Source organism: Pyrgilauda ruficollis, unplaced genomic scaffold (genome assembly GCF_017590135.1).
Source record: "Pyrgilauda ruficollis isolate IOZ18807 unplaced genomic scaffold, ASM1759013v1 scaffold66, whole genome shotgun sequence".
Taxonomy (NCBI): domain Eukaryota; kingdom Metazoa; phylum Chordata; class Aves; order Passeriformes; family Passeridae; genus Pyrgilauda; species Pyrgilauda ruficollis.
This window is the reverse complement of record NW_024528377.1, coordinates 2,693,743-2,706,647: the sequence shown is the minus strand read 5'-3', so window position 1 is coordinate 2,706,647 and position 12,905 is coordinate 2,693,743. Positions and strand designations below refer to the sequence as shown.

The 12,905-nt window shown below is 40.7% G+C and overlaps 1 protein-coding gene across 6 annotated transcripts in view; it reads right to left on the bottom strand.

Annotated features, from left to right (window-relative positions):
* The window catches only part of CALD1 (caldesmon 1), a 171,555-nt gene that overhangs the window by 83,498 nt on the left and 75,152 nt on the right, over nt 1-12,905 (bottom strand). The window contains exon 1 of one of the 6 annotated variants that reach the window (XM_041484371.1): nt 165-384. The exons of the other annotated variants lie outside the window; for them this stretch is intronic. The gene's annotated coding sequence lies outside the window, so the exon portion shown is untranslated. Of the gene's footprint in view, nt 1-164; nt 385-12,905 lie in introns of those variants that run through there. 6 annotated transcript variants of the gene reach the window in all.

Sequence of the window (12,905 nt, the reverse complement as noted above, 5' to 3'; positions counted from 1 at the left end):
GGGGGGAAAGAAAAAAGAGAACAAAAAGAGAAACAAGAAAAATAAGCCGCTGCTTTTAAATACCACCCAGGGGAAGTCAAACTGTGTAAGAAAACCTGCTCAAAGAACGAAGAGCAGCAATACTTTTTTTGTAGCTGAATCCGCGCGTTTTGCCCGTGCCCTACCTTCTTCTTTATGATTTAGTCCATGAAGTATTTTCCCCTTTACAGTTCTTCATATACAAAGCCTTTCCAGCCTCGGTTTATATCCCATCAAGCCGACTATTACAGAATTCCCCTGCAGCCCCCAAACCAAAAATGACTACCAGAAAAGGGAAAGCTGTTCTCTTTTTGTCCCTGCTTTGTTTACAGAGCTGTCAGTGGTTAGTTAAACTCTGCCTGGAATCTGGCATTTAAGGCCTGCTCTAAGATTGCTTCCTGTGCAGGGCTGGAGGCCTCAGCTTCCTCTGCAATCCCAGCCCCGGCGCTGCACTCGCAGCATTTCCACCCCCCACGTCCCCCCCAAAATCCGCGTTTTCCCAGCCCGTCACTCCGCGGGGAAATCCGCCGCGCTAAAAAACTTCCAAAGGTGGCTCGGGAGCTGCTGGCGGCTGGAGGCAAACCAAGCCAAGGTGCGTTTGGGCATTATTTGAAGTGCTCTGTTTGCAGATCTGTGTTTGTCTGGTGGCTTTATTTATTTATTTATGTTCCCGAGTGCCCTCCCCGTAAAATCACTGGCACCAGCAAAGCCTTGCATGGCTTCGGGGAATTTGTGGCTTTTTCTTCCCCCTTTTTTGGATTAAAACACTGCTGAGGGCCAAGGTTTTGTGGAGGTTATTTTATTAGTTTACTTTCCCTGGGGGTATTTTTCTTTTTGATTTGTTCCCAGATTGGGGGATTTAAATTTTTGATGTTGTTGACGTGATTTTCCTTGCATTTGTCTGGGGTTGTTTTCTGGAGATTCAAGGGAAAGATTAATTTTGCAAATCTGATAGAGACACTACAATTGCTGCTGCTTACCTTTTTTTAAATTCAGTTAGATCATGCATCTAAAAAAACGAGTTGTAAAAAGATTTTTTGCCAATCTTATGTTTACTCTTAGCACCAGGTACCCCTAGAAGAACCCAAAAAGACAAATTTGCCATTTTCTCCTAAGAAGTGTTTCCATCTCAGCCCACATGTGCAGTTAAATCTGGCCCCAGTTTCTTTACTGGAAGACTGTGAATTGTAGGGCTGATGTGGATGCCCCTGGCTGGGAGACAAGGATCAAAGGAGGAATGGCACACTACAGAACAGGATCAAAGCAGCACACTGGGTTTCTGTGCAATGACAGTGTCCTCAGGAATTAAGACTTTACCAGGCAGCAGCACTTTGTGGAGCACAGTCACCATCAGGGATTTAAACAAAGAGCTGGCTGTTAGGATGACAGCTCACATGCTAGAAACAAGAATCCCAAAGCTTTTTCCTGCTTTGCCTCCCCAAAGCAGACGTGCTTTGATATCTGATTTATGTGCACCTTCATCACCTCCTATCCAGCCAGGCACATCCCTCTCTGCATCTCCCAAGGCACACTCTTTCCTTCTGGGCGGCTCGAGGCTCTGTGCACCAGCATTACCCCCATGCCCTCTCCACATATCCCAGCCCACCCTCCACATGGTCCTCAGCACCACCTCTCATCTCCAAAACCTCGAGCTCTTCCTCACTGAGGAAGCCTGAGGAGGATAACAACAACAAGCCAGAACTATTTCTGTTCTTCCTCCCCTCTTTTCCTTCCCAGGAGCACTGGGGAGATTGCCCAGCAGTGATAAAGAGCTCCCTGATGCAGCAAATTTTCCCCATCCTCAGGATACTTTTCTGACATGCAATGAAGATCAGATGGATGGATGTCTTGGGAGGATGTCAAGGGTTTATCCCAGGGTAGTGTCTCAAAGGACTGAGGCACAGCCACTACATGACATTCAGAAAGCTTTTAAGCCAAACCTCTCTTTCAAAAATGAGGAAGCCACTTGGGAAACGGAGGTCAGGTTAACAGTTTGACCTTTAGCTAGCAAAGCCATATTAGTGCAAGAAAAGGAGTCACCAGACAGAAGGTTCACTTGAAGTCAACTATTCAGTGCTGTGTCTCCCCAGAAATGACAAGATGTCTTTCACCTCTGAGAACCACTTGACAATAACACCTAAAAATTCTTCCCATTTCCACAAAAATATGCAATACATAATATAATACACATTTTTTATACATGGTATAAAATCTAAGATTCTCAGAAGACTCAAAAATTGCTTTACTTACTGATGTAGGTATCAAATATTAGAAGTGTTTTCTACAAGCCATTTTTTTCGAGCGTGCACATTTTAATGCTTCTTTTTTAAGATTAAAATTATTCATGAGAAAAAACTTCCTGGGACAAAATGTAACACTCCACTCAGCTCCCCCTCCAGGGCCTGCCTTCAAAGCCACTTGGGAAAATGTCTCTCTGCATGACCTTCCAAAGTATGCAAAGACATTTCATTTTTCTACTCTTGGATTGCATATTTATTTTCCTGTAACACTTATTTTTAATAAGCTGGTGTCAAACCAAAAAAAGTTTCATTTTGTGAAAAGAGGAAAACTGTCCCAAGGAAACTGTTTCGAAAGCAATGTTCCATTCAACCTCAAAAAGAAAAATTCCCTAGTTTTATTTTAAATATAAAAGTTTGGGGGTTCAAATTAAAATGGAAAATATTTTTATATGTCAATTTATTTATTTATTCCAAATTATTTCCAGGTATGTTTTTCATCTAATTAACCGAGAAGACACCAATAAATTTTAAAGAAGCATAAATATAAATATATATTTATTGAGTAAATGTGGATGTCTGAAATTATTTGACCAGTTCTATTCCCCTGGCATCCACACCTATGTGCAAATTACTGGAACATGGGCTACTCTTAGAGTGTGAAAAGGTCCACCACTTACCATTTGGTTGTTTCCACTTCAAAACAAGACCCTCAGCATCTTTTCAGCTTCAACTCCAATCTGCACATGGAGCAGGACTTATAAAAGTGAGAGACCCCGTGAGCACTCATGCATTTTGGGACCATTTGGGTTCATCTTGGGTGCAGCCCTGGCTGGGCTCTTGTGCTGCCCAAGGAGGATCCATTGAGGAGATCCTTTGAATAAATCCCTGCTTTATTCTGTAATTCCATCCAGCCTCTGCTCTAGGGCAGCTCTCACAAGGCATCAGCACAAGGCTCTGTGCTGGCCATGCCTGGTGACTGCATCACACAAGCATATTCCATCTTACTTCCCTCTTAGTACAACAGCCAATTTCCCAATTTCCTCATTCACCTGAAGGGAGGCAAGGGGATTTGGCCTAAGTTTCTTCGTAGCAAGAGAAATCTGCTGAATTTCCCATCGTATCTCAAGACCTCTACACCCTGTGGCTCAGGTGTGTCCCCTCCCTTTCTGAGCACAACAAGCCTCTCAGGCTGGTGAACAAAGTGGGCTACCAGCACAGGCCCATCCCAATTTGCAGGATCTGGTAGAAATTTCAGGACCCTTCCAAGTCCAGCTACACAAACGTTTCCCACTGCCATGATTTGACATGAGAGACATTTAGGGAAGGGACGCACAGCTTTGCATCACTTTCCTAAATGTCTCTTATGCCAAACCATGACACCCATGTGCTTGCAATTAAACATTTGATTTTAAACATCTGACCTATCCTCACTGCAGCATCAGGTGGTGACAGAAATCCCAGAAAGTTACTGCTGTCATTGCCCTTCATATTTTTCTTAATACTACCACCAAAATCATCAAATTTCTCATTAAATTTTGATTTAAACCAAGACTACATGCAGCTTTGTGACCTGCGCCTTATTAATCCAAGTGTCCCATTTTTCCATTTGTGGAAATGGGAAAATTTCCATTCCCTGAGCCACCTCAGGTGGCTCAAAGCCCTGGTGTCAAAGCATGGACCTCCCAAATGTCAGCAAAGGACTGGTCAGTGAGAAGCATAAAGGATATTTCACATTAGCTGGCTAAATGCCATGACATGTATCCCTAAGACTACCATTGCCCTTTCTTTCTACCTCCTCCACCTCAGAAGTGAAAACATAACCTCTTCATTGCCCCTTTTGAAGCTAAAAGCCAGCAACACTCATTGTCTAAATGTGACTTGTTTAGTCTGGCACCCATGAAATGCAGGTATGACAGGCATTCTACTGTAATATCTGGGAGAATTAGAGTTCCTTAATCTATCTTCAGTCAAAACAAATAAATGTGTTTTTTATTAAAATCTGTCAGAAAACATTTGGAAATTATTTTCATTGCTCCCCTATTAATTCTGCTTTAGAAGCATTCAGTGCCACTCAGGTCTTCTAGAAACAGGCATGACTTCATTGAAATCAAAAGGTAGAGTTCAAAGGATTGATTTCTCCTTTGTCACACCTCATGCACGCTCCTTCTTTAATCCAAAATGTTAGATATCACTGGAATCATATATTACCAAAAGTAAGGCTCCATAAATTCATTTTCAATGTTCCTTTCATGCAAAACCACATCTGCAATTGTTTCTGTAAATTTGGCCAAGCATTCATGTTGACTGCAGAAAATAAACTCTTGTACATATACATATATACACACATACCCACAAACCCCTATCAAGCAGCTTTATTCCTTCCCAAACAGAATAGCTCATTTGGGATTTGAGGCAAAATAAATATACGAGGTCACATGAACACAGTTTCATTCCAATGTAGCTGTTCCTTGTTTCATCTGACCATGCTTCTTAGGACTTCCAAGGGCAATTCATCAATGGCAAACCAACCTTAGCATAAGAAAATCAAACTTTGGTGTTTTCTCAAGGTCCCTGTTTCAGTTCTTTGAGCATTTCACTTACAGCTACCTGAGTATTTCCAAACAACTGATTTCATGAGAAGGCAGTGAAATACAAAGAATTTTAACAAGGAAATCAAACCCTCCCCATCTGCTAAAATATCTGCTTTTGATATTAAGTACATTTTCCATCTCATCTTCCACAGGAGCGAAAAAAGCTCATATATGTTGGTGGGGCATTTGCAAACCTGATGAATAGATTAGTGAACACCTCTGTGGCATCCTGAGCAAAAATCTGCAGTGATTACACAAAATAGAGATTCCCAGCTGGTACTTTGCAAGCTGCTGGTGACCCACAGGACCAGGCCATGGTCCAGACCCTGAAATGCAGTAGGTGCTGAACAGGTTTCACCAACGCTGCCTCCAGCACAAGCTACCAAAGTGTACACCACAAATGTTCTGGAAGGTGCCAGGCCCTGTGACAGCTCCCACTGCTACAGAGCCCCATGAAAATATTGACAGGGAGCTTTGAATAGAACTTTGTTCCTGCCAGAGTTCACTCCTTGGGTTGATGCCTTTTCAGGACTACCTACAAACAGAGGCCAGACAAAATTAAGGGAATAAAAAGCAGTTCTATTTATTGAAGAACTTAAGCCCACCCAGGGGCTACACTTGAAAATGGATGACAGTTCACAGGTTTTCATACTTTTATAAATTTGGTCCATTTGCATATTGGGGGTTAATCTTCCAATTACAGCTTCAGTGAAGTAATGAAGCCATTTATCCCAAATTTGCTGCCTGCTTTCAACTCACTTTTGTTTTCATTTCTTGGGGCCTGACACAGTGAGGTGTCCTTGATTCCCAGGCCTAGAGAGGAATTGTTTTGTATGACCAAAATAAGCAGCTGCCCAGCTGTGGAGAAGCTTCACCAACATATTTTCTGAATGCATTTGTTTCCAAGCAGGTTCTACAAATGTTTCAGCATTCTATTTGCACACTTTCTCTCTATCTCTCAGGTCTTGAATTAAAAGGCTGAGGCAATGCCATTAAAAATAATGAAATGTTTGAGCAAATCTTAAAGTGAGGTTCCAACAGCAATATTCACTCAGCCAGGCTTCAGACTCCACATGTTTTCTGGAACGTGTTTCAGAAAAGAAAATCGTGATACATTAAGCTACATAGTCAGTCATAAAACAGTAATAGAAAATAATATGAAGATACAATGCAGCCAGCTTACTGTGGCTTCACTTTTGTGTTTTCAACCCTTTTTCTTTTTGTGCTAAAACATGCAGCTCGAGGATCAACTCTAATGAGAGTTGAGGGAGTCTCTGTTGCTTGCTCTACTGAGCCAACACCAAGCAACAATACTAGCTTTTAGACATCATCCCTGCATTGTTAAAGAAAAAATAAATATGACTAGAAAAACCACAACCAAGGTTCTTTGGTTTGATGGTGCTTAACTAGTTTTCCCCTAAGAGACACCGAATATTTTGAATTCAACCAGTTCCTTGGAAGAAATGAATGATAAATTTTCAAGGTGTTGCCAGTTGCTTCTAAACTTCAACTCACCTTCCATCCCAATATCTTTATACTTAGACCAAAAAACACATGTCACCATGATAGACACACTGCAGCTGAAAGACCAGTTATTCCATGGCAGAACATCATGGAAACCTGTGGAATTCCACACACAACACATGTCACCATTATAGACTCATAGCAGCTGAAAGGCCAGTTATTCCATAGCAGTATATCATGGAAATCTCTGGAATTGCACCTGGCATGCATCCAGGTGCAGAAATTTCTGCTGGGCTTTTCCAGCTCACACTTCTGGGCATCTTGAAAAATGAAACCCAGATTGTTTCCTGCCAAGTAGGTCTGTTAATTTATCTCTACTGAGCAGCAATTCCATGTCATTTTGGCTGAAAGTTGAAGCAGGAGGTCAGTCCTGGCTTTAAAGAGGTAAAGCAGGGCAGCACAAACACAAAGCCTTTCAACATGACCATGCAAACAGGGTATCACAAAATAGATGTATATCCCTGAAAGATGTATATCTGCATCATACACCTCCAATATAGGCTGAGTTTAGCTGAAAACAAGGAAACAAACAATGTCACCAAACCAGAAGACCCAACAGCCTTGGCTGGCTCAGAGACAAATAAAGACAGGTGAGACCTGGCAGTGTCTGGCACACAGACACACAAACATGCTTTGTATTAATGTGATGAAAGAAAGTTACACTTGAGCACTGCATAAAGCAAATACATTTTCAGATTCTTTCATTTATTTAAGAACAGTGCCTCATATCTGTGTGGTCCAGAGGCAAAAAAAAAAAATAAAAATAAAAAAAAATAAAAAAAAATAAAAAAATGTATCAAAGAAATAGGTGGGGGGAAAACAGTAATTTCTGTACTAAATGTTACCTAATACCATTCCCTAAATCCTCTTGCCTAAGTTTCCAAAACCCCTGTGGGCTCTCCTCCAGCCTTCCTTGTGCCATGTAGTTCCACCCAGCTCAGAGTGTGACACAGAGCACACATGACTGCTCACAGTATAAGTTCTGGGCACCAAAGGCACATGAAGCCCCTTTCTCACAGCCACAGTGCAGCTGGATGTTGACAAGAAGAATCAAACCAAAGTCACAGATGATAAAGCTTGCAAACTTGGAGTACTCTTACAATCCACTGTGGGCTCTCCTCCAGCCTTCCTTGTGCCATGTAGTTCCACCCAGCTCAGGGTGTGACACAGAGCACACAACACCCACAAAAAAATTAGTTTGCACCCTTAAGGAGAACAAAGAAAATAAAATCCATATTTGAAAATCATAAATAAACAGCCAGATTTTTCAATGCTTACTTGAACCAAATAAAACCTTTACAACTTGTAAATGCTGACAAGTGTCACTTCAGATCCCATTAAAGGTGTCTCTTAAACATAAAAGACAGGTTGCTCTCTAGTTAAATCCTTTCTCTCTTGCTTTTCCACTACTGAAAGTAATTGAAAACAGAAGACACGCATCTTGGTGCAGCCTAGCTTTTCAGGAATAGAAAGTGTAAATGTAATTATACATTTAATATAATACATGTAAATGTACATCACACTGCACATCAAGTTTGCTCTCAGTTGCACCCATCTACCTTCACACAAAGCCAATTAAAATCCAAATGCATCAACACTTAGAGTCATGTAAAATAAATGAACCTATTAGGTGATATCATTTGCAAGGCACCTCAAATAAAATCCACATAGAGATAGGACCAGTTCTCTTAGCCAGGGAATGCTGCAGAAGACACAAATTCATAATGTGCAAACTCATAATGTTACTTCAAAGAAAATAGTGTCTCAAAAAATATTAGAAAAACACTGCCAAAGCGAGGTGTTGTACAGGAAATACATGTGATTTCCAAGTTTAAAGGATGTGCACATATTTCAAAGAGGGCACACCCAGGGAACAGATCTGAATTTTTACTATCTTTGCTACTGCCTTAAGTCCATATTGTTTTGGTATTTATATTAAAAAGAGACAGGAATATCTTTGGAGATGACTAAGCAGTTTCTTGATTTCTGTTAAGTACCAGAAAGCAGCCTTGCCAATTTATCCATATTTGAGTTTCTACAACTTAATATAAACTCACTTCCAAGAACTACATAGGTCTTCTTAAAGTATGTGCAGCAAGAAGTCAATGCTGTGCCAGCTGGCAGATTAAACAAGCCATTAAATAGGCTCCTACTGAATTTAAAGGATTGGTTTTCATCTTTTCCCTCTCTTCTCCTCCACATCCAGATGTATTATTTAGGGGATATTTTCCAGTACCGGTAGAAAAAGTCAAAGAAATGCCCTTGGCACATAATGAGTTTTCCCTCCAATGTGGTCTCCTGCTGCACTTGGAATTTATTCCATTACTGTATGGCTTGCAATGGTCCCAAAATACCTCTGACTATATAAAAAGATGGGGGAAATGTGTTTGGGGTAGGTGTGATTCTTCATTTGAAAGCAGGGGCAGTCTGGGGTGACGATTTCACTGGGACCATCGCTGTCCCAGTGTGCCATCCCACAAGGCACATTCTGCAGCCCCCTGTGCAGGAGAGCAGTGCTGTTCCCTACACATTTATAGCTCAGAAAGGCACAGTCCACCAGGATTAAGAATAAAGCCACCAGCCTGTCCCTAGGTTGGCAGAGGAGCTCATTTCTCGGCAGTCCCTGCAGCACTTCAGTGATGAGAAATAAAACCAGCTGTGGTAAAACCCTAGATCATCACAGAACAGAGGTCTTCAGCATTTCATTTTCCCCTCAGAGGTTCAATCTTAAAGTTATCTGATGTGGAAGAGGTTTTACAGCAACTTCTGTGAGCCAGAGGGAAGTTTGATTAGAGGATCCATGTTTGCCCCTAAAAGAATTTCCTACCAATGTCGTTGACAGAGAAACCAAGAAAGGAAAAAGGATAAATAAGAAAAACCTGCAAGTGTCTATTCCAATAAGCATTTTGTTTGTCTTTCTTGACCAATGAGTAAAGTGTAAACTCCTGAGTTTTGTAAGAATGTATAAAAAGCATGCATGCTATAATAAAACAGGGTTTGAAGCCTTCTAAAAACGGAGTGTTGCTTTGTGTTGTCACCATTTCAATTATGACAATTTCAGCTTCCTGATCCAGCAGGATTCAGAAGATCAATGAGTCTAGAACAAACTCAAATATTAAACCAGCCCTGGTTTCATCTACAAAGAAAAAAAAAAAAAAAAAGCTAAATAATATTATTTCAGATAAAAATGCCCATATTAAAGTTTTCCAGATAAAACATCCCAAAAGATCCAAGCTGCATCTGCTCCCTGTGGCCGTTTCAGGCCGACTGGAACTACAGGCAACTGAAGGAGAAGCAGTGCCAATCGTACAAAAACTGAAATTTTCAGGCCTCCCTCAGTATTTCAATTCTTGGGTAGTAAAACCAAGCTCAGCCCCATAAACTTGCTACTGAACAAGAAAACCAAGAAGGGCTGAAAACCAAGTACAGGCACACAGGCAGGGGCTGAGATAGCCAGCACTGGAGCTTGCCATGGCTTGGAGCATCTCCTTTCCCAGGGCAAGAAGCCCCTCCAGGCTGGCCCCACAAGGGGAGTGAACCCCTTTGCTTCCAGCCAGCCCCACAGAACATCCTGGCCCACGGAATCACTTCAGCATTTGGCTCCAGCAGGGTGTGATCTGCCAGAATTGTTCTGGGGGTCACAAACATTCCCTGCTCCCTTCTTGAGGGGTAGTTTGGTTATTAATTGCAAGAGCTGAAGTGTAAAAAGCTGTGTTTTGCATGAATTCTTTGTTTCTAATCCCCAGTATCCGTAAGGGGACTCCCTCTCTTGGCTAGCAGTCGGGATTCATTAGACCTTTTATGATGATTCTTTCTGTTGTGCAGATATATGATGAATCTCAGATGTTTAAATAGCATATAACAGTGCTCCATTGACCTTGCTGAGTACAGTTGGAGGGGAAAAAAGGTAATTTTCCTCAAAGAAATGTTAAAAATGTGTCTCCACTATAGCACAGATGCAGAGGATAAAGAAACTCCAGAGGGATTAAAATATTTTAGATTAATTTGGAAGAAGGCCACATTGTGTAAAGCCTGGTTAGTTTGGGCCTTTCCAATTCCACGCCATATAAACAAACCCATTTAAACTGCATTTGTTAGAAGGAATGTTTCAGAAAAAAAAAAAAATTCCCCCAGAGCAGTTGTAACTCAAATGACCTCCAGTTCTGTATTCTCTCCTTACTGCCTAAAGAACAAACATATGTACAATATATTCTAGCCAGGGTTTGTGCAGTTGCTGCATGATTCATACTGCTTGAAAATTAAATCATTTAAGTAAAGGGATTCTGGCTCCCTCAAGCAAGGTTTTAAAAGTGAAGCAAGGTTGGTTTTGGAGCCAGCTTCCATGCTTTGAACAAGACCATTGCTTAGAGATTTTTGCTTTGGGCTGGGTGGAAGAAATTAAAAGATGAAAGTAAATTGAAAGGAAGATATGGAAAGAAAGAGAAAAATGGGGGGAAAAGAAAAGAACCTGTAAGATCAATACAGATATATAAGAATGAACCTAATGTTCAGCATGTCACTGACTGGCAGGAGCAAATCCTTAAATGTTTACTCACTTTCAAGGTCAAATTTTGCCCATTTTACTCCTACAGAATAGAGTTTTTTCTCCCTCCAAAGGGAAATATCAGATTCTAAATAACCATAACAAATAAAGATTTGCTGACCCTCACAAATTAATCAAGTTGAGACACAAATGAACATGAGGGTAGCAGTGCACCAGCCAGAGGGGTAACAAAATGAAACACACACAGCTGAGTCATTTTGCATGATCAGCATCTTCAAGACAGCGGGAACTTAAAATAAAGGGATTTTCCTTATCATCAACCATAAATCCCAGAGTAACTCAACTTTAGGAATAACCTACCTGCCATGTGGATAAAGAAGCTTCTCCAGAAGACCTAGGCCTCCCTGTGCTGCTGAAATGTCACCCAAGTACTTCACTGCAACCCAATCACTGCCCAAATTCCTCATCCCAGAGGATGGGAGGCACACCTGAGTACAAAATGTTGTCTTCCCTCTCCAAAACACCCAAAAGAGCCAATATTATTTATTATTTCACCACTGAATGTCAGCATCTTGGGGAGGAATATGGCAACTTGAAGCTCAGAACAATACAACTCGATAGTTTAGAACTCAAAATGAAGGGGAAAAGTTGTTTTCATTAAAAGGAATGCATTTTCAGATGATAAAAAGATTAAATTAAATTCTGGGATTTGAAGGCTAGCATCCCTGCTCATATCTTACATCATGGCCATAAAAATCTACTCGGATGGTGGCTTCTGCAGCTATCACACACTTGATAGCACACAATTTTCTTGCTAAAATGCTACCTGTTTAAGCTCTCCATGTCATTTTTCCTCCTGGCTGTTTCTTGACATTTGTGATTAACACATTTCTCTATCATCTCACACACATTTTCACTTTGGCTGCTTCTACAGCCAGCCCTGGGCTCCCATACTCAGCCTCCTTGCATGGATGGAAGGGATACATTAAGCTCTCCTTGGAGATGCTCCAGGTTTGCAAGGATATAACATAAGGAGAAAGCTGGCTAAGAGGACTCTTACATCAACAAAAAAAATCAAGACAGAATGTGGAACTCCTTGTGGTTGGGTTTTGTTCTTCAAATGTCATGTATGGACCTTTGTTTGTTGACATACCACTCTACACACTCATGAAAACAAGATGTTCTCTTGTCACTTAGACTATCATGGTAAGACATTTTAAATAAATACTTCACATAATTTCAGAAACAGATGTTAGACAGTGAAATTGGATGTTTGCAATAGAAATGGCCAAGTCCTGTTTAGTAGTGCTTGGAATTTTCTATTTTATGCTTCATATTATCACCAGCAATGCATGAAAACTCAACAGCTATTACATCCTCAACTTTTCTTTTGAAATGTATTTATCTTTAAAATTTACTCTAAGAAGTTTACAAGTAGAAGTGAATATTTTTCAATACACTTAAGTCTGCCCTTTCACTCACGTGCCTGCTGCAATTCTACATACATGTATTTTTTATTTTCTGCATCTTCAGTAGGAGGTGGGCTTGTTTGCTCTACCATCTCTCACAGTGGCTAAGAAAGTGTGAAAGATACTCAACCTAAATTTTGCTTCTCTGGGCAGTTCTAGCCTCAGTGTTACTCCTTTTAGTACTCCTGGTTAAGTATTTGTGTACTAATAACATAACTCCATTGTTAATATTGCCCCTTCCCTGACTGATTCAAATGGAGTATGCCTGGTACCTGTAGTAATACATGTTGAAAAATTGCTGGCTCTTAGTTCGGTGGCAGAAGTAAGATTAATTTGATTTCTTCATAAATCCCATTGTTTCTGTTTATTGACATGCTACAGCCAAATTTCTGTGGCCTGAGTTAGCCCTGGTCAGTGTGGTGTAAATGTCAGAGATACAGCAGGGACACAGATGTACAGTGACATCTCAGCCAGTGCTCATTGTTACTTTTTTTAGAGACTACATAGACCTTTTATGGAATAAGAAGCCCTGAAAATTCTGATAAGAAAAAAAATTATA